At 39.0% G+C, this 23,019-nt stretch overlaps 1 long non-coding RNA gene across 1 annotated transcript; it reads left to right on the forward strand.

Annotated features, from left to right (window-relative positions):
* Positions 1 to 315: 315 nt before the first annotated feature.
* On the forward strand, positions 316 to 22,257 carry LOC140587009 (uncharacterized). The gene is made up of 3 exons (XR_011988771.1): positions 316 to 450; positions 21,672 to 21,723; positions 22,113 to 22,257. It is a non-coding gene; the product is annotated as an uncharacterized lncRNA (long non-coding RNA).
* The last annotated feature ends 762 nt before the right edge of the window (positions 22,258 to 23,019 follow it).

Raw genomic sequence — 23,019 nt, forward strand, 5'->3', positions numbered from 1 at the left:
GCAGCTTGACCTCAAATGATCCTACCCCACGTTAGTGCTTGGTATTCGTTGGTTGCTAAGTGAGATGTGTATTTTTTATACCAAAAAGTGATTTTAGGCTACATAAAAAGTAATATATAATTGCTTGCCCTCAACCCAAAATGGCTGTTGACATTTTCCACTGTCTTTATCTGGCACATTACGTATCCCGATGCCCATGATCGGTTAACTTAGGGCTTTATATGAATATTTCATTCTGTTTTCTGGGAACTTTCTTGTTGGAAGAAATGCATTGTGCGCGATGCCGGAGCGCGTCACCGCCTCGGGGCAGGAAACACCCGGTTACTTTTCTGGCGGAAAGGAGGGGCGTAGAGTTGCTGTTTTACTTGCCTCTGCGTACACCAGCCTTAGTTAGGTTTCACCTTTACTTCACGGAGTTTTCTATTCGGGCACATCGAGAAGTTTTAAGAGGTAGGCTTGTAAGAAACAATTTACGATATCCTATCTTTCAGACACAAGCCCCGCTATCTTTTTCTCTTGTATTAGGCAGGATGTTTTTTTTCTTTTCTTAAGAACAAAGGCGAAAGTAAAACGAATCGATCTCTCGATAGTTTTCGTGTGGAAAAAATGTTGATTAAGCATTGTACTTTAATTTTCGATCTGAATAAACCAGAAAAAAATGCCAGCTGGGTTTGGGTAAAACTGTAGCTAATATATTTCCACTGCAAACTGCTGTTTGTTTAGCCAGCTGGCAGTGTTGCGCCGTTGTTGTCGTAGTTACTGTTTTTTTCGCTAGTTAAACCGCTCAGGCTAATCAATACGCTTCTTCTGTTAGACGTCCCCAGTCTATGAAAATACGACTGCAAACAGCTAACTGACTTTTCGAGATAGCTAATTGTTGTAGGCGTCAGTAAGTAAGCAGCGATTTTTGTTAATGGGACATAAATAATTTTTAGTTGCATTAGTAGCCGACGGAATTACTCGCACGTAAATGTCATATAATTGCGAATGTCGGCTACTCCATTCGCTGTATTGCAAGGTGGCCTAAAGTATGTGTAAGTATAAAAAGTAATGAGTGTATGCCAGCTAATAAAGTTAGCCGAGGGTCTGCTTCCTTTCGTTTCCGGATTTGTAATTATTTGGTTAATATCACATGATTGCTGTTGTGAAAAACTGTCATTAGTACTATTTAAGATTATATTTTTGGTAGTTTTTGCTGTTGTTAGTACAGCAGGTTGAGCATTATTGAGGATTACTGTCTTATATAGTTTTTTTAGTCTATAAAAACAGCCGAGCAAAAGGAATCCCATCATGTGACGGGTTTAACAAGTTGGCGTACACATTTACTGAGGAATACATTTTGTGAATTTCTACAAATATCTAAAGAGTAACAGGGGGGCCCTTTCAGTGCTGCATGTCATGTGTCTTATTATCCTGTTCAATAATTAAGAGGAAAAAGTTTCACAAAATGCTTGTTTTATGCTGATGACTGAATACTATGATCTCATTCAGAATGGTTTGAGTGAGACATTATTTCCTGGAAAGCATACGTAATATTAAGGTGGATGGAAACAAACATATGTTAAACACTATTAAAATGAGCATTTATCAGTGTAAGCCCAAATGTAATTTATTTTACATATTTTTGATATTGGTAATCCTGATCCAAATAATATTTGTGTCTGTTTCCGGTTGCTGTAGCTAAGGGGACATATATTTATATGCGTAAAAATAATTCTGCCTCTTCCAGAAACTGCCATCGTGTTCTATTTGTGTGTCAGTTTTGTGTGTTGTGTGGTAGGAGCAGAACCTTCCCTCTGACAGTGGGGTCCTTCAACAGGGTCATTAGAAATCCATTAAACAAACACTGTCCTGTCCTTTGATACTACCAGTTAATGCAAAGTTAAAGTACCTAAAATCATCCAAACATTGGCTCATTGCCTCATCTGTACAGTAGGAAATTATAAGTCCATTTCTCAAAGCACTAGTGTATCAGATCAGTCAGTTCTGGCAATCCAGGAATTTCTGGTAGAATATTCCAGACTGATTTCTCAAGTTTATATGTGGCTGATTTGGCTGTTGGTTTTGAAGTAGTATCTGTACTATAACAGTAGGTTTATTTGTAGGTCTCCTGGTGAAGGAAGCTGATCTGTTTATAATATGACAGCAGTTGATGAGATCTGCTGTTCTCATCAGGGGAGAATCAAAACTAACATCCTCAATGCCCAATATTTAGAGTGATCACCTACAGTGCAAACATCTGTCTGGTATTGCTACACTATGCTAATAGAGTTAGTTTTTATTGTCATTGCTAAATGTGTTGCTGTAATATCAGTACCTGCTTAAATTCCTATATGGTACTTACTACCCAATGTTTGATTAGTATTTGTGCTAAGGGATTTTGGAAATGGAACAAACATTATATAATGATGATAAGTATATTATTATTATTATTATTATTATTATTATTATTATGAAGATATAACACAAGCTTTTCCTTTGTACCTGCTTAAGCAAATGAATAGATTCACAGAACTGAAGAATACTTCCATTTTCTAACAGTCTTGCACTCCTAAGACCCAAAAGACAAAACATCTGTATTGTTGCATTTATTTGTATATTATTTATAATACAAAGACATTTCAGATTAAACAGCTGTCAGAAGAATAGGTCTATATGTGAGTGTAGAAATAGACTTTAGTTGCTGTGTACACATCCTGTAGCTGCATTCTGATACTCTTGAGTAACAGAATGCCCAGCTTTGGGTGTCATGTGATACTGACTCATATCGGGAGCGCTGTGTTTTTATGATCTAAAGTTCAGATATGTCTTTCCCTTGATTTTATGATTTCAGACAACCTTTGAAACCTTTTGCTAGTATTTTTTATGCATTTTAAGAATTGCAGATTAACCTTTTATTATTCACACAAGTGTATGTGTAATGTACAGTACCCGTCAAATTTTTGCACACCACAGGTTTTTACCACTTATCCATTTATTTCCTAAATTGTAGATTTTTTTTTTCTTGTTAAGCATTGGGAATTGAGTGAACAACTATAAATGAAAATGTAAGTCAAATAAAACAAGATTCCTTTGTAACATGGAAAGAGTATGTAAGTGCATGTCTGACATCTTATTAACTGGTTGTTTGGTGATGGCATAGGCAAATTCTAGGCTGTCCTTAAGACTTTAAATGCACTACTTAACTGTTTCACCACATAAAACAGCGGTATTTAATATCCCTTTTAGAAAGAATGCCTCAAATTTTCTTTGCTGTTATAACTGCTAGAGGAGGCTACTCCTATGAATCAAAGATATGACATTTTTTGCAAATAAAGGTACTGAAATGGTCAACATACTGCAAGTTTATTTGATAGCAAAGAACACTATTCTATTTTTAGTAAATGTTGAGTAACATGCAAATGTAGGAAATCTGTGTGTGCAAAAAATTTGACTGTTAGTGTGTTTAATAATAATCAAATTCTATTCCTGTATAGAATGGATAATCCCTTCTAAGATATTGAACATTGCATTAGACATCTTCATAATTTATGATGCCTTTGAAATGTTTGTGTTGCATCTCATCCCCTGATTTTATAGGTGCTTCCTGTTGTCTTTGATGCATACACCGAGATGCTATTTAGGAGATTTCTCCATGCATCCATGTCAGAAATTTAAATGGCCACATTCTGGATGGAAACTTCAGGAAGGGTTGTGCTCTTAATTTGAAATCGAGGCAGTGTTTGCTTTCTGAAATATAGGAAGGTAGTCAGGTGAAACTAGATGTACTTAAACAAAAAAAGCTTTACCACATTTTGTTGTTTCAGTTGATATTATCCATTAACAAAAAAGGTGCTATGTGTCCTATTCTAAATAAAAAAAAAATTGTAGTAGAAAAGTACTTGCAGCAATAATATGCTTATATGTTGAGAGCCACTTTGCCTTTGGCTTACAGCTGTTCCTAATTTTGCTTGTTTGCTGAATTGAAATTTCAGAACTATGAACCCAAAACCGAGGTTTGTACCAACCATGCATTTTGCACTGTTGCGCCCCTAATTTATTCATAAAAACTGAAAATGTTAGCCATCAGTAAACTAATATTGCTGTTATGAAAGCAGACTGTGGTCTGCTCTTGATGTGTGTAAAGACATTAACCCGATTGGCTTTTCTTCCTTTCACACACACATTGTTGAAACTCTCACTTTTATACTGTCGATTTGTATCATAGAACACAATCTCAATGGCATTATCCAGCAAAGCCTGCAGTTTTTCTCACCAAAGAAAACCCAACTGGTTTAGAAAATTCATCTATCTTGCTTGTCTAGTACTGGGACACAGTATAGTTTAGGAAATGCATAGGGTACCTATTTACAATTAGTATGCACATCTTTTGCATGTCTTTGAAAAGCTGTTCATGGATATATTAGTGCCCATGCGTAGCAGAGCTATTTGATGCACCAAATTCATGATCAAATCTCTTTGTAATTATGTATCTTGCTGTCTAATGTATTTTTGTATCTGTTTTTAAGCCATTTTGCTTCTTCATTTCCCATTACTTTTGGCTTTGTTTGTCAACTACAAAATGTAGTTGACCCAAATGCAAGCTAAAAATATGGGTGTAAGTTGTTGTTCATGAGTGGATGGTAGAGTCATATCTAGCAGAACAGTAATAAAAGCTTTGGAGCAAAGAGAAACTCCAAAGTTTCAAAAGCCATTTAATTTCTCTGTTGCTCTGCCATCCAGTATTATCCTCTTAACATCATCACACTGTACATGGTATTGTGAGTGGATTTGCTTACTAAAACCAAGATGTAAGCTGTGATTAAGGATCAAGACAAAGTCCATGAATGAGTCTCTTATCCACGTTGACCTGTGTAGGGTGGCCAATGTCCATCAATCAGTCTGTTTTCCCCGCTGGCCCGTGTAGGGTGGCATTGAAGACTGCACCCACGATGATACAGTTTGTAGGTCTCATTCGTGATGTCACCCCTCCATGGGACTGAACTAGGAATCCAGTTGAGATGGTGTCCACCCCAGGCTCCACCCGGACATGTGGGAACCTGCATTCTGTGACATGAGTAGACGACTCGGCTTGTAAACTTGAAGTAATTCTGTCAGGTAGGCAGGAGCTAGACTTTTAAGTGCCTTATATGTAAGTAGGTGAACTTTGAAGTCAGCTTTAAACTTAACAGGAAGCCAGTGTAGGTAACTAAGAATGGGGTTATGTGTTTAAATTTCCTGCTCCTGGTGACAATTTCATTTGCTGTGTTTTGAATATGCTGCAAGGTATTTAATGTGCAGGGTGTGCCCCCAGATAACAGAGCATTACAGTAGTCTAACCTACTGTATACAAATGCATTTATAAGTTTCTCTGTGTCTTGAATAGTACGAAATTGTTGCAGTTTGGCAATGTTGCATAGCTGTAGGAAGCATACCTTCAGTACTGCATCCACATGTGATTTGAATGCGGCTTGTATCTAAGATGATGCCTAGGTTACAGGCTGAGCTGCTGAGAGAAAAGTTCAACCCGTTGGAGTGCGGAGATTATAAATTTCCTATTTGCCGACTTGCCTCCAAACAACAGAACCTCGGTTTTCTGAATGTTTAGTGATAAAAAGTTTTCAGCCATCCAGATCTTGACTTCGTTAAAGCAATTAGCTAAAGTGGCAATAGATGTGGTGTCATCAGGAGTAACCAAAATGTATATTTGGGTGTTGTCGACATAGGAGTGATGGTTAACATTCTGTTTTCTCATTATGTTTCCTAATGGCAGCATGTAGAGAGAAAACAATAAAGGACCAAGCACTGAACCCTGTGGTACTCCATATTTGACAGGTGACATTGATAATGGAGTACAAGTATTTGACACTTGAACATATTGATAACAATTAGTCAAATACGATTTTAGCCACTTTAACACCCTTCCACACAACCCAACCTCAAATTCAAGTCTTTGTAATAGGATAGAATGGTCAACCGTGACAAAAGCCGTACTAAGGTCCAGAAGCATTAGCACAGTCACACTGTCAGTGTCAGTTGCCATTGTTATATCATTTATGACTTTAGTCAAGGCAGTCATAGTGCTGTGTCCTGGGCGGAAGCCCGACTGGAAACTAGCTAGTATGTTGTCTCTCCAAGAATGAGTTCTCCAGAAAAGTTCCCCAGAACTTTTGACAATAATGGTATGTTAGAGAGGTCTGTAGTTGCTGAGCTCCTGTGGACCCAAACTTGGCTTCTTCAAAAGTGGCCTGATTACTGTTACTTTAGATTTGCCTGGAACATCACCTGATGACAGGGACGCATTCATTATGGCAGTTATAGGTCTTGCCAGAACTCCCAGGGATCTTTTAAGAAGCTTAGTAGGGATTGGGTCCAGTGGACAAGTGGTTGGTTTGATCTTAATCATACAGTAAGACCTCGGACATTCGCGAGGTTGTGTTCCAGAACCCGTCACGAATGAGGATGATTCGCGGATGTGTGGTAGTCACTAAAAATGGTAATATGTGCTTATTTCTATAGTTTAAACCCTAAATATGCTCCCAAAATAATTTGTCACACTAGCTAGCACATTTACAGTACAGTATACTAATATTGCCCCTACTAATTCATAGAACATGGCATTGGCTGGCGTTTTCTTTTGCATTCACAGTAAGGTAAAATGAGTAAACGAACGGGACTGTAAACTTATTGACAGAAGTCATATACGTAACCAAGGTACAGTTTTAATAAAATGAGTAAAGGAAACATACTGTACGTACAGGGTACAGGTATTCAATAGGGATGGCACGGTTCATGAAAAAAAAAAACCGAACCGTTCGGTTCGCTTGTCTCGGTTCGGAGCATGCATGGGTCGCACGGTTCGACGGTTCATGACATGCGCAATGTAGCCTCGTGCCCCGTATGTGACGTCAGTGTGTTTTCCTTTCGCGCGAAAGAATAGGCTATATGCACAGAGCGGTGTGACGTAGTTCCGGTAAAAGTTCAGCCAGCTAAGTAATTTCCGGTAGCCTTACGTTTGCTGCGTTTAGCTCGTGTTTTCGGCGTTACCACCCTGTCTCTGAAGAAAACATTTAAATTTCAGCCAACCGATAGCACAACATCTGAACACTGTTGTGCGCCTTTGTTGTGTGACTTTATTTAATGTGCGGTTAGGCACTTTGTTAAAGAAAATTAAGTTATCTGTGACAAAGCACTCCAGTGAGTGTCATGCCTCGATCGTCCGCTCTTTCCGTGTGCCACGCCCCCTCGTTAACCCTGTGTGGATTCCCCGTGTTTACCAGCTGTTCATGATTGTTGTCAAATTTGTCATTACTCCATTGTATTTAGTCCGCGTTTCCGTTTCTTTCTCCAGTCCGGTCATTACATTGTAATTCTGCTTTACTGCTCGTCTGTGTTCCTTTTGCTCATTAAACCCCGCATTCCCCCGATCCTAGGTCTCCTCGCCTCTGCTTCCCCGGTCAGCTTTGTAACAGTGAGCCTGCTTCCATGCTGCAATGTGAACATTTGCCATGTTCCTAAAAATTCTGTTTATTGCACAGTGTCTGACCACACAGACCTACAGGCTATTGCCAGATGATCATACTAGACATATCAACTGGACATATTTTGCACTATTACAGATTGATGTCTTGTACATACACAGAAACTGATTTTATCGATTACTCAAGAACATTCAATATAATTAATACCAATTTTTTTCACGTTAACGAACCGAATCAGGCTTAATCAAGATAGGTGATCTATCATTTTAACCATCCCCATTTAAATTAACCCCGTGGACCGGACAAATACAAAACGAATGATTAAACATTATATGCGTCTCTTTTTGTATGTTTTCTAAATAAGACCGCGTGCCCATACCCAACTGTAATAGCGATTAAAGCGATCTATTCTTTTAGCATTTATGTTAAGGCAAGACTTTTATTTTATTACTGTTCTGGGATTAATAATGTTTAATAATTTTAATAATGTGCTTTAAGTCAAGTCAAATTCAGTTTATGCATGATTACATGATATAACTTTTTTAATACTGTATCCTAAATTGTGGATAATTAAGCTATATATCATATGCTGAAGTACATTTCTGGAGTGTTAAAGATTAAAAGAAAAAATAACAAGAACCGTACAGAACCGAAAACCGTGACCCTAAAACCGTGATACAAACCGAACCGTGGGTTTTGTGAACCGTGCCACCCCTAGTATTCAATCAATTAAAAATTACGTAAAGACGTACAGAAATAAAAAGTTGTAAAAATACTATCTATGCGCTGACCATTAAAAAGAGAGGGAGAACAAAAAAATATACAAATATTAAAATATTTAATGAAAAACAGTAGTATGGGTACTCACCAATGATGAATATTGATTCAAGATAATGATGATTATGAATTAGCTTTGCAGTATGGTGAAAATATGAAAATGTTATGTACTACCAGGGCACGGATCGAGGAAGCGGGGAAGCAGCATAGGAGCCAGGGAGTTGGGTGAACACGGGATTTAATATGGGTAAAACACTCAGGAATGATGAATCGCGAATCAGTTAAAAATCGATGTAAATGTATGATGATTTAAACCGGCTGATGTGTAAAATGAATTGCTACTTTAGCAGTACTTCACAGTACTTTAACAGAAAAACTGGTGTAATATTACGTTTGATTTCACGACATCAGTTCAACGTCCAATGTCACTGCGTATTCATGTCGATGTTGTACATCAGTTTTTGGTTTTGACGAAACGTGAGATTGCGAGCGAATTTGAAATTGAGGACGCACCGCTGGGCAGTGGTTAGCTCTGCTGCCTCACAGTAAAAAGGTCCTGGCTTCAGTCCCGGGTCCTTTCTGTGTGGAGTTTGCACACTCTCCCCGTGTTCGCCGTGGTCTCCGGTTTCCTCCCATGGTCCAAAAGCGTCCAGGGTAGGTTGATTGGTGAGTCTAAATTGGTCCTGTAGTTGTGTGAGTGTGTGCACCCTGCGGTGTGTTGGCGACTGCCTGGGGTTGGTTCCCGTCTGTGGCCATTGTTCCTGTGATAGGTTCCGGTCCCCCCTGTGACCCTAATTGGGATTAAGCAGTTTCAGAAAATGGATGGATGGACGGACGCAGTGCTCGATCTTAAATCGACAGTGTGGCAGCATTTTAGCTTTCCGGTAATCACAAACGAAAATGGTGAGAAAAGCACAAAGACAAAAACTGCATGCAAACATTGTAAAAGACTGATACAAATAGCACAATGAACATGCTTCAGTAACTGATTCGTGAGCTGAGCGAAGATTATTAAAAGGGCAAACCATGCTAAAAAGCTGCACATGCAAGCCTTAGTTTATTTATTTGAAGAATTTTTTATTTACTGATTTTGGGATTTTTTATTTTATTCAATTTCAGTTGCACTGCTAAGAGGACACGTTTTGCACAGTTTAGAAAGATAAAGGAATAATTTCGCAGATGTGCAAAAAAATCGCGGATGCAAATAAATTTGGTTCCAATGAAAATTTTGTGGATCTGTAAATTCACGAATCATGAAGTGCAAATGCATGAGGGCTTACTGTAATAGTTTTTAGCTGTTCATTAAAAAAAATAAAAAATACTCAAAACAAATGCCATGGATTTTGTGTAATGAAAACATGGTTGATATCATTTCTGAGCCCTGAGCAGATCTTATGTCACTATTTGATCAAACAGTCATTTCATCATGTTTCTTATTTTATTCTTTTGTTTGCAGTCCAGACTTTAGGATATAGTTTAACTCCTTAGGGTTATATTTAGGATTATCAGGATTAAATTTACCTGCTTTGGAGGTGATGCTATGGAGGTCTCATTTGCATAGAACTAACGTCCTTTCTTGTAGGTGAAAGGTAAAAGATGGTGGCAGAGGTGAAAAGTTGAGGTTCAGAAAGTACAAATCCAGATGAACATTTTGTTTCAATCAGCCGGTTCAGCATAAATAGTCAGTCACAGTGCTTAATCGGTTGGTTGAAACTAAACCTTGTTCTGGTCCCCACTAAGCTTCTTAAGGGATCCCTGGGAGTTCTGGCAAGCCCTATAACTGCCATGATGAATGCGTCATCAAGTGATGTTCCTGACCAATTTGAAGTAACAGCAATCAGGATGCCAAGTTTGGATCCACAGGAGCTCAGCAACTACAGACCTATCTCTTAAGTACCATTTTTTTTCTCCCTACTCCCTCCCTAGTTTTTGGTTCCTCTCCTCCGTTGTCATCTAGCTGTCTTTATTTAATTTCTTAGTTCTATTTTATTAAGAAATGCTCGTAACTTAGAAATACATGAACAGTACAGTACCACTTACATGTGTACACATACAAACTACATGATATTAATGAGGTGCAAGGCTTGTAATAGGATGTTATTTCAGTCTGAGTTAGCGAATCATCCCGTTTTATTCTTGTAGTGGTCATCCAGTTTTTAACCAGCATCAAGTGAGCTGGATGATTTCTTCTTTACTCTTCTAAATATTGCCTACTGTAGACTTAGTCAATCCAAAATGGTTTGCAACAAAGTTGATTTTCCTTTTTGTATCTGTAATGATATCGAGCTTCTTTTGGAGGGACATGACACTTTTACACGCTGCTGTAAGTTCAGCTCTACCCACAGTCTCGCCCTCTAGCTCACTCTCCATTTCGACATTCGCTCCGTCTCAACATGCAGACCCCGCCCACAACTCTCTGTATGCGGCATTCGTCACTTCTGTCACTTAGGTAAGTTAGCTTTGGGTTGCGTTTGGAAGCTGTTTTTTTTTTAAATTGTTTTAACTATAGTCACTCCTGAGTGTTTTTTGCACCAGGTTTATTTGTTCTGTGTCCGTGGCGTGTCAATAAAAACAGATCATAAAAAAAAAATACCCCTTTGTCCACGTGTGTTCCCTTGTCCATTGCACCCTGACTTTCCCTTACTCCACGTCCCCTTTCCCTTTCACTCTGTTATGCCCCAACCCTAGACTGGGCCTCGTAACAACAGCTGCTGGTTGTGTAAAATTAATTTGCGCAGGCGCGTACCTAGTAGTGTTGTAGTCAAGACCGCCTAAACCGAGACCAAGACATTGCAGAGACTGGAGGGTATCAAGACCAAGACACTGCCGAGACTTGAGGGTACCAAGACCAAGACCGAAAACAGACTAGGGCTAGAATCAACATCACATTACTCAGATCAACAGTACAGAAAAAGGCATTGCTGTAAAGTGTCATTACTCGTTAAATCAAATTTATGTTTTCAATTATATTGTCCATATATCTCATTTAAAATCTCCCAGATTTGTCATAGTTATGAGGTCTGATGGAAAATAATATTCTCAGCAATCCTCTCCTATAACCATTTTATCAGACCTCGTCAAGGGAAAGAGATGGGATGTACGAGAAAGATGTTCATATTAAGTCTCTCATACCAGGGACAGAGGCCTCAGGTAAGCTATGAATACAGCTATGTAATGGTCCTTTGTTTTGAATTGAAGAGAATGAGCCTCCAGATTGACTTGCACCTCCAAGACCGTGCTTTCTAATCAATGTAAAATACCTATTACATTATACCTATTTATTTGAATTATAACTATGCTATAGACTTCGCGGACATTTTCGGATATTTTTTTGCTGACTTCGCTGTGATGCGATGTGTATGATGTGTGTGGACTGTGAAGCACTGGCAGTGTCCATTGAGAAAATGTATAAAATGTAACGTTTTTAAAATAGATGCATCTGACTGGTTGCATTTGAATTGAGGCGCGTAATAATGATACTGTTCTGTGAGGATGTGCTATTTTCTCTTTTTTTCCCCATCCCATCGAGACCGCTATGTCCGTGACCAAGACAAGACCGAGACCACAAAAAATTGGTCTCGAGACCGGTCTCGAGAACTACAGCACTAGTACCTAGAGCTGCCCGGTAGAGGGAGGTGTCCGGATAAGGGAGGTTTGACTGTGTGTGTTTTTATATATATCCGGAAACGTGCTCGTAATCCAAAGCACTCGTATATCAAAGCGAATTTTCCCATTAGAAATAATGGAAACTCAGATGATTCGTTCCACAACCCAAAAATATTCATAGAAAAATTATTAATACAAAATACAGTAAAAATACATAACAAATTAACCTGCACTTTACCTTTGAAAAGAATCGTGACGAGAGAGAGGAGGAGAGTTATTTTGTAGGACGACTTTCACTATGACTAACGGAATCACTGCTATCTGTTGGAATCTTTTTCTTTTTGTGCTACTTTAACAAGGAATCTATCCAATGACGACCGCTTTTGCCTCCTTTTCGATTTCGCGGAAATGTGGACATTGCATTGTCGTTAAACAGCATCGCTGTTATATACACACACACACACACACACACACGTGTACACACACACACACACACACAGTGGTACCTCAGAACTTGAACTTAATCCGTTCAGAACTCCGGATCGAATCCTAAAAAGTTTGAGTTCTGATTGAATTTTCCCCATAAGAATGAATAGAAAACCAATTAATTGGTTCCCGGTCCCAAAAAATTACACCTAAATATGTTTTCTGTAGCATTTAAACACAAAATGAACTGGATAAAACAAGAAGAGCATATACTGTACTAAACACATCTAAGCACATTTATCAAAACAGCAATGTGTAAAGCAAGAAAATAAATGTATCCAAACAAAGTGTAAAGTTAAAAAAAAAAAAAAAAGTGTCCTGCCCCGATCGTCCGCTCCTTCCGTGTGCCACTCCCCCTCATTAATCCTGTGTGGAATACCCATGTGATCAGCTGTTTCTGGTTGTTGTCATTAGTAATCTGTATTTAGTCCGGTCATTGTATTGTCCGTCTGCGTTTTACCTGCCTTACCTGTAATTAAACTCCGTATTCCCCGATACCCTGACGTCTGCGCCTTTGTCTCCGTTCCGTCCCCGCTCGGCACGACAATATTATAATTAAATGTATTAATGGTTTATTATCATCATTAAAATAATTAATAAGAAATCTTTATTTTTAAATGTATTTTATTATATAATTACTGTTACTGTCTATCATTGACTAAATGTATTTTTACTGTCTAAATATTTGTATTCAGCTAGTGTAAACATGCACGATGCTATCACAGCGAATTCGAGGCTGACTGAAGCGTTACCCTTTGTTTCCGCTGTGAGATGTGCCACGTGACTCATTTCACCGCACATGCAAGTTCTTTTAGGTCGGCATTCATGGTTTGAATTCTGAGATTCAGATCGTGCTCTAAGTTATTTTTTTTTTTCTAACTGGTTGGTTCGACTTTTAAGAAATTCGAGTTCTAATGACCTAGTGCTGGGCGATAAAACGATCTCGATTTTTTATCGATAAAAAATTAGGACGATCACGAAGATACACACAGGGTGTGTATGTAGTGCGCGATATTAGGGCGTAGTGCGTTCACACTGACAACTAAGCTAAAATTCAGTGCACTGAAAGTACCCGGATGGTGCACTGAAAACGGCCAGAAAACGCATTGCAGAATGATGGACACTACTCGCACTAAACGGACACCATTTTGACTACGTAGCGGAAGGGGAGGGACTTTCGGCAAGTTTTCAGAGTTGAATTAAGGCAGACAATAACAGACACGTAAGCCTAAGCGGAGGCAACTGCTTCATATAAATCTAACGTTAATAAAATAATTTTACTGATGTATACTGCGGTGTGTAACCTGTCACCCTCTGACGAAAGTAATAGATAATTTGAGTTTGCGATTATATCGACTTAGAAGAGTTTGCACACGTAAATGTTAGCAGTTTTTTAGGCAGTTAGGTGGTTGTAGATAGATTATATACACGCAAATAAAACCACAAGGAAATTCATTGTAGACTAAACACGGCAGATATTTTGGTGCGCTGGAGAATCGCGATCAAATGCTAGTCCGTCACTTCCGGTAAGTGCAAAACATTAGTGTTCTATTTAGGACAGCACTTACCCATGTAGTGTGCACTACAAAAGGAAGTGCGCACTACGCACTACATACATCTCAGTGCACTGATGCAAGTGCGCAATTTTGAACACACCCACAGACTATAAAACTCGATCAACCAAGTTTGCTCCGTTTTAGAGAATGCGCTGAGATAGACAACTAGATGGCCTATCGAGCAGAGGTTTACTGAACGCCAGCACAACAGCCAATCACCGACGACAGCCCCGAAATTAGACGCTACGAATAAGAAGCTAAATGAATCGGAAGCTGTAGCTAGTAGCTAACTTAAGCCGCGTGTGACTTTGCCATTAGTTTGGTCGACACGGGCAAGAAACACAAGAAGAAAGGAATCGGCAAACGCACTGAGAAGCGCAGCAGTGATCAGTAGCTCCGCCCACCGCCCGCTCCGATTAACATATATTTGCATGTAGTGAACTTGAAAATGAAAAGCCAAAGTAGGAAATGAAAAGTCAAATTGGAAAATGAAAAGACAAAAAGGGTTTTTAATTTTATTTTTCAATTTTTCACATCTGACTCATACATGATTGGAAAATTAAAATGCAAATAGTGCTATTTCATTTGAATTTTAATATGTGCAGGATTTTTACGCACAGACTTTGGGAAGTAAATGGCAAAGTGGAGATTGTATTTTCTTTTTATCATTTTAATTTTAATTTTATTTTTTGCAGAAAATACCTCCCATACTGATACAAACTGCAAGCAGTTAAAAAAAACTATTGTGCATAGTGGCTCTGTGTAAAAAGATAACTGCCAGGAAAAAGATCAAATACATGTATTTCAAGGATTCAAAGTTTTTATTGTCATGTACAGAGTACAATGCAATTCTTACTTGAATGCCTTCACAGACTGGACGATTAAACAAATAAAGCAGCGCAACATTACAGTAACTAACAATAAATAAACCACTAACTTACGTGTACTGTTACAGTTCAATTCAATTCAATTCAATTTTATTTATATAGCGCATTATCACAACATTACATTGTCTCAATGCGCTTTACATTTCTGCCTCGTAAGGACCCCCCATTGAGTAAGCCAAAGGCAACGGTGGCAAGGAAAAACTCCCTAAGAGGAAGAAACCTTGGGAGGAACCAGACCCAAAGGGGGAGCCCATCCTCCAGGGGCCGGCAGAGGAGTCAAACAAACAAGATGATATGACTAAGCTAATACAGACAAGATGAAATGACTAAGCTAATACAGGGGTTGAAATATATGTCTCAATGCAGCGGCCGACCGGTGCAGGCACGTGGTGCTTGATGCACGATGGCAGGATTAATGGACACACAGCCGCAGGATGGATGGCGAGGCATCGTGTTGAGCCAAGGGCAGGCAGGTTGGAGGGTAGTTGCCGGAGGTGGAGGTTGTTGTCTTGCAGGCCGCAGAGGCATAAACTCTTCTTGTTACAACATTTAAGTAATTTATTTAAATATTATTTTACCAGGTAAATGAACTGAAAACCAGATCTCACTGCTTTACGTGCTTTTTGGGAGAAATAGCAGATAACGCTTTGGAAGTTCTAACCATGTTATAACCATGTTAAGTTCTAGTTTGTGCTCCACGGTCTGTCAACTTCTCAAGTCGTCTTGCTCTCTCGAGGATTTTGTACCATGTGACATTGTGACGCGTGGTGACGTTTTGCAGTGCCGGACAAAAAAATCTAACCATGATTTGGCATTTTTTTGAATGTGTTTTTTTTTTTTTTTGGTTTAGATACTTTTCTACCTCAGAATTTTAAAAACTTTTTAAGAGACCAAGAATAGAGGAAGATACTTGTTGCAGTCAGTTCTGTCCTGCTTTATTTTATGTTTGCCCATTAACATATTTGCAATATTATACAGTTTTGCACATTGTTACATTATTATATGGTTTTGTTCATTTGAGCTATGTTTCTTTGAATACTTGAAAATCAATAACCTTCGATAATGTTACGGGAATTTTGTATGTAAACAGTAAAATTTGTTGGAAAATAAGTATTTGTTTACTAATATTGTTTATTTCAATGTATTCATTCTATTTGTCAGAATATGGGGTGGCATGGTGGTGCAGTGGTTAGCACTGTTGCCTCGCACCTCTGGGACCTGGGTTCAAGTGTGTGTGGAGTTTGCATGTTCTCCCCGTGTCATCGTGGGGTTTCCTCCGGGTACTCCGGTTTCCCCCCACAGTCCAAAGACATGCTGAGGCTAATTGGCGTTGCTAAATTGCCCTTAGGTGTGCATGTGTGAGTGAATGGTGTGCGAGTGTGCCCTGCGATGGGCTGGCCCCCCGTCCAGGGTTGTTCCCTGCCTCGTACCGTTGCTTCCGGGATAGGCTCCGGACCCCCCGCGACCCAGTAGGATAAGCGGGTTGGACAATGGGTGGATGGATGGATGGTTATTTTTATTATTATTTTGATTATTACATTATTACATGGAACAGCATTGTGAAACTATAATATTGAAAATTATCGATATAGGTCAATACAAGAAAAAATATCGTGATAATTTTTTTGCCATATCGCCCAGCTCTAATATGACCTATCTAATCACCTATCAAAATATGCAGGAAAAATCTGTTGCTTTTTATGCCAATTTATTCCATTAAAATCATTAAAACAAAAGGTCACAACCCTGTACCTAGCAGAAGCAAGCTCCCCTTATATGGTCATGAACCTCAATATGTTCTTATGTACTGTACTTACATTATCATATCAGAGCCCTGTCTGACAATACCATGTAGAGTGTGATGATGTTAAGAGGATAATACTGGATGGCAGAGCAACAAGGAAATTAAATGGCTTTTGAAACTTTGGAGTTTCTCTTTGCTCCAAAGCTTTTATCACTGTTCTGCTAGATATGACTCCACCATCCACTCATGAACAACATCTTACACCCATGGTCCATGGTGGTATTTTCTGAAATACTCCCCGTGCCACGCGCAAGTCAGGCTAAGTTAGCTGAGATAAGGAGATTAAATGCGTGGCTAAAAGGATGGTGTAGGAAAGAGGGGTTTAGGTTTATGGGGCACTGGAGGACCTTCTGGAACAGGTGGGACCTGTTCAAGCCGGATGGGTTGCATCTGAACCGGAGGGGAACCAGTGTACTGGGAAGGCGTATTTGTAGAGTAGTTGAGGAATGTTTAAACTAGGGACTGGGGGGGCAGGGAGGTTAATTAAGTATGTAACTGGGGGGAAACGGAAAGCCCCAAAAAATCATATTATATGTAGGCACTGTAATAGGCCTACCCTTTGTTGTCTGTATTTAAACGCCAGGAGTATTAGGAATAAAATTCATGATTTAGAGGCTCTTATCTCATCTGACTCTTATGATATTATAGCAATAACTGAAACGTGGTTGAGTGATAAGGATGGACAAGAATATAATATGGATGGTTACACATTGTTCCGTAAAGACCGTATAGGTAAGAAGGGAGGTGGTGTTGCAGTATATGTAAAGGAAAACTTGCAGGCAAGGGAGCTTACTGATATAAGTAAAACTACGGAAGCTATATGGGTAAAATTAGATGCTAAAAACTCAAATAGCCTAATTGTCGGTGTTTGTTACACAGCACCTAATGTAGCTGCTGAGGAAAGCAGATTGTTATACAGTGATATTAGGATTATGAGCAATAAAAATGATGTGGTAGTTATGGGTGATTTTAATCTACCGGGGATGCAGTGGGACATTGTTGCTGGCTCTTCTGAAAATTAACTTGTGATGGTGGAATTAGTACAGGATTGTTTTTTTACTCAGTTTAACACCCCTACCAGGGGAGATGCCATTCTTGATCTTGTTTTGTCTAATAACCAGGACAGGATTGGTAAATTACATGTTTTAGAACCACTTGACAGTAGCGATCATAACATGGTTAAATTTGAGGTTAAGTTTAGTGCCTGAAGAGCAAAGTCCAAATCAAAAATATATAATGTTAGGAAGGCTAACTTCAATTGTATGAGATTAAAACTAGAAACTGTGAACTGGATGGAGTTAATTAACAAAACTGTTGAAGAGGCATGGGAATTTTTTAAAAGCACATTATTGCAAGTACAAGAGGACTTCATACCTGTTTCTAGCAAGAATAAATCTAGGAAATTGCAACCTAGGTGGTTTAATAGGGACATAAAGTATAAAGTAAGGAGGAAAAGGGCTTTGTTCCAGAGATGGAAAATAACTGATGATGACATAATAAAGCAAGAGTATCTAAATCTACAGGCTGAATTAAAAAATGACATTAGACGAGCTAAAAGGAATGTCGAAAGGAAGATCGCATTGGAAGCTAAGGATGACGTTAAAAGTTTCTTCCAGTATTTTAACTCTAAAAGAGCTCTAAAAGCTGAAATTACTAATCTGCAGGATAGTAAGGGTCTTATAATTGAAAACGACATTGACATAGTAAATGAGTTCAATGATAGTTTTGCACGGGTATTCACTGTCGAGGACACTAGTAACTTACCAGTTCTTATTACTAATCCAACATCGTCTATAACTAATATATATATAACTGAAGCTGATGTTTTGCAAAGCCTAGCTAAGCTCAAAATAAATAAATCACAGGGCCCTGATGGCATCTTACCTATAGTGTTAAAAGAGATGAGGGATATTATTTGCCGACCCTTAACATTACTGTTTCAAAAATCCTTATCTGAAGGTGTGGTACCTTCTGATTGGAAGCATGCCAACATAACGCCCATTTTCAAAAAAGGGGATAGAAGTAATTTGTCAAACTATAGGCCAATCAGTCTAACTTGTATAACTGGTAAAGTTATGGAGGCTATAATCAAAGAGAAAATGGTAGATTACCTGGACTCAAATAACATTTTGAGGGATAGCCAGCATGGATTTAGGAGAGGTAGATCCTGTTTAACAAATCTGTTGGAGTTTTTTGAGGAAGCTACTCAGGAAGTTGATGATAAGAAGGCCTATGATGTCATCTATTTAGATTTCCAAAAGGCTTTTGATGTTGTTCCCCACAAGAGGCTCTCACTTAAACTCAAAGCGACAGGTATTTTAGGAACTGTAGCGACTTGGATTGATAACTGGTTAACGGATAGGAAGCAGCGAGTAGTTATAAGAGGCTCGATGTCACAGTGGGCCTGCGTTCATAGTGGGGTACCGCAGGGTTCAATTTTAGGACCACTTTTGTTCCTAATTTACATAAATGATATAGACACCAATATATACAGTAAACTGGTGAAATTTGCAGATGACACCAAGGTGGGGGGTGTAGCAGATACTGAACTAGCGGCTCAGCAGCTACAGCGGGATCTTGATTTAATTAGTGACTGGGCTGACACCTGGCAGATGAAATTTAACATAGACAAATGTAAGGTACTCCATGTAGGGAGCAGAAATATAAAGTACAGGTATTTTATGGGACCTACTGAAATAAAGGTAGCTGATTATGAGAAAGACCTTGGTGTGTATGTTGATGCTTCCATGTCTCATTCTCGCCAGTGCGGGGAAGCAATAAAAAAGGCCAATAGGATGTTGGGGTATATCTCCAGGTGTGTGGAGTTTAAGTCAAGGGAGGTAATGCTAAGATTATACAATTCCTTGGTGAGACCTCACCTAGAATATTGTGTACAGGTTTGGTCACCATATCTTAAAAAGGACATAGCGGCCTTAGAAAAGGTGCAGCGTAGGGCCACAAGAATGGTTCCTGGTCTTAGAGGAATGTCATACGAGGAAAGGTTATTTGAGCTAAATCTGTTCAGCCTCAAGCAAAGGAGACTGAGGGGGGACATGATCCAGGTCTATAAGATTCTAACAGGTTTGGATGCTGTTAAACTGAATAGTTACTTCAGCATTAGTTCAAATACAAGAACTCGTGGCCATAGGTGGAAATTAGCGGGAGAACATTTCAAACTGGATTTAAGGAAGCACTTCTTTACACAGCGTGTAGTCAGAGTATGGAATAGTCTTCCTGATAACGTAGTGCAAGCTGAATCCTTGGGTTCCTTTAAATCAGAGCTAGATAAGATTTTAACAACTCTGAGCTATTAGTTAAGTTCTCCCCAAGCGAGCTCGATGGGCCGAATGGCCTCCTCTCGTTTGTATAGTTCTTATGTTCTTATATTTTTAGCTTGCATTTGGGTCAACTACATTTTGTGGTTGACTTACAAAGCCAAAAGTAATGGGAAATGAAGAAGCAAAATATTTAAAAACAGATACAAAAATACATTACACAGCAAGATACACAACGATTACATAGAGATTTGATGAATTCAGTGCATCAAAAAGCTCTGCCTTTTTCTTCATTTATCCATAAACATATATAGCTGTTCATATATCAATGAACATATTTTCAAAGACGTGCAAAAGCAGTCATACTAATTGTAAATAGGTACCATATGTATTTCCTAAACTGTGTTCCAGTATTAGACAAGCAAGATGAATTTCCTAAACTAGTTGGGTCTTCTTTGGTGAGAAAACTGCAGGCTTTGCTAGATAATGCCATTAAGACCGTGTTCCATCGAACACAATCAAAGATATATAAAAGTGAGAGTTTCAACAATGTGTGTTGTCTTGATTTGTACTTTTTGGACCTCAACTTTCCACCTCTGGATGGTGGTTGATAAACAACATGGAAAGTTCCATTCTAAGTCCCTGGCATTGTTTTATGTGAACGTTCAGATTGGTGCATTATGTCTGCCATATTCACTGATTGACATCTGTGCTGTACTCAGAGAAGGGTCCTCGAGCCTGGAGCCATAAGAGTAAACCCAGAGAGACATCATGTTATACTGCAGCTAATGTATTTGTTTTTTTTCCCCCCTGCTTGGCGTGCTTGTCAGCATAGTTCTCACGGGCTTGGCACTCAGTGTCACGTGCTCACTACTGATTTACAGGAACACGTTGGTGATCTGCACTGCCTGCCTTTCTGGAAGCAGCCTTCTGATAAACATTTACACTTCTGCCTCTTTCGGGAAGGATGTCATTTTGTTGCTCAGTCAGTTGTTGTGTACATTTGCTGCAACTTTTTTTTCCCCTACTCAGTCAGATTTCAGTGTCATAGTGATTCAGATGCTATGCAGTGCTTTAAAAATGTAACCACATGACGAAAAAGGCCAGGGCTCATCCCAGTCACACGAGTATTTTGGGTTTATCTCTGGGCTGTAGTTCATTAAGTTGTTGTTCTCAAATAATGGTTCCGTTTTTTTCCTACCACAAAAATGTGCTGAAATTCCATAAAAATATTAGTGCTTACCAGATGAGTGGCATTGGAGGCAGGCCTGTGCCGTGGGCTCAGACTTACATAATGCTCTTTGATAACAGATGATGTGCGTGGGGGGGGGGGGTGCCTGTGTGAATCACTACCGGCAAAGGATGTGTTTGCCGCTCTTGTCCATCTCTGCACTGCCACCCCCACGGATTTGCCTGTTATCAGTTAACAGGATGGTACTGAGTGCGCAGGGGGCTGTGTAAAGTGAGGGAAGCACAGCGGCAGTGGGGGAGGGAGGGCAGTCTAAAAAGGAAATGTCACGCTTACCTCTCCATTTCTGGGTTTTTTTTTTTTCTTTCTTTTTTTTTTTTGGAGAGTGCTTGTTTTAAAGGACATGTTTCTTATGTATTTGAGTATGGAGTGGTTGTGTAATATGATACATGTTTTAAAGGGTTTTGAAGCTCATACTTCTCATTTTCCAGTGCCTCCTCCTTCCTCGATTTCCCGTACACAGAAAGGGATTATTGGCATCATTGTTCCGGCACTTAAATGTTGTATTATTTAAGCTCTTATGGTTGATTAGTCATATATTTATTTTAATAATTATTATTATTATTTACAGGATGTCTCTCTATCCATCCCTGGAAGACCTTAAAGTTGATAAAGTCTTGAAGGTAAGGAAAACATAAAAATTATTCAGCTTCATTTTCTGCTACTTTTGAAATTCAGAAGTCAAAAGATGGTGTAAAAATCTGATTCTTAATTTAAATTCTGTTTACATGGGTATATATTTTTGGGTTGAACATTAGGGGGTTGATGTCCCCACCCATTTTGTGATTATTTGTTGTATTGGCCAGTCTTGATTATTGGCAGGAATATAACACCCCCCTCCTATAATTTATAAATTATAAATTTAAATTATAAATTGGGGTAGCACGTGGCTCAGTGGGCTAAGCCTGTGTGTCAGTGATTAGAAGGTTGCTGGTTCAATCCTGAATTTAGTAAGGAGAATTTTTAGTTATTCAATCCAAATAACAACAATGAGTGTTGTGTTTTCATCCAGGCCCAGTCTCATTTTGTACAGAGTACCTCCTCTACCCCTGCCATCACAGAGGAGACTTACCAAGCCCCATCTGCTAGCAATGGGACGTCAGGATCAGGTAAACCCCAGGCTGTGTGAGGCCTGTACTCTGTCCCTATCAAAACCTGATATATCTTAATGCCTGTCTTTTCATTGCTCTTGACTTTTGTGGCCCGTTCAGGTATTGCTACGCTGCTGTGATGCGTTTTGGCTGAGCCCTTTTCTCCCAGAGACCTTGAGAGGTTCTGATTGCTATAGCGTAATTGTCAGAGGATGGATAGGGGGAGGGGGTGTGAGATGAAAAGGTTGCCATTTGTCTGCCAGACTGCACTTGCATCTTAGGGTGCTTTTCCATTTCACCAAGTAGCATACTTTTGGTACGGTACTTTCGCTTTGACTTCCAGTCAAGTACCAGTACCTAAAGTTCTAGTACTGAAAGTGCCAAAGCAGCTGGGGTACTTCTTTGGTACTTCAGTTCTTTGGGGTGGGACGCGATTTGATCGTAAGAATATATACAATAAAAAGATCTGGATGGCATGACAAGAAATTTAAAAGTTTTTTGTTGAATATACTACAGTACTATACTATGCATATAGCATGCTGTCCTAATGATATGATTTTGTTATAAATATAGCAATGTGATTTTTTTTTTAAATAATAGATATTGGGGAATTTATAAAACGAAAGAAGTTTATAAATTTCTCACAAACCCACCTTCAAGTGATTTTAAATGACAAGGATGAAAATGGTTATGAAGCGCTCATGCGAAAGCAGCAGAGGTAGGCCTAAAACTCTAAACTGGTTTTTAAACCTTTAAGAATCTATAAAAGGAATAATAATTAATATTGCAAAGTTTGCTTAGTTTTTTTCCAGAACTGTTTCCAGTAAC

The sequence above is a fragment of the Paramormyrops kingsleyae genome, unplaced genomic scaffold (genome assembly GCF_048594095.1).
Source record: "Paramormyrops kingsleyae isolate MSU_618 unplaced genomic scaffold, PKINGS_0.4 ups121, whole genome shotgun sequence".
NCBI classification, from domain to species: Eukaryota; Metazoa; Chordata; class Actinopteri; order Osteoglossiformes; family Mormyridae; genus Paramormyrops; species Paramormyrops kingsleyae.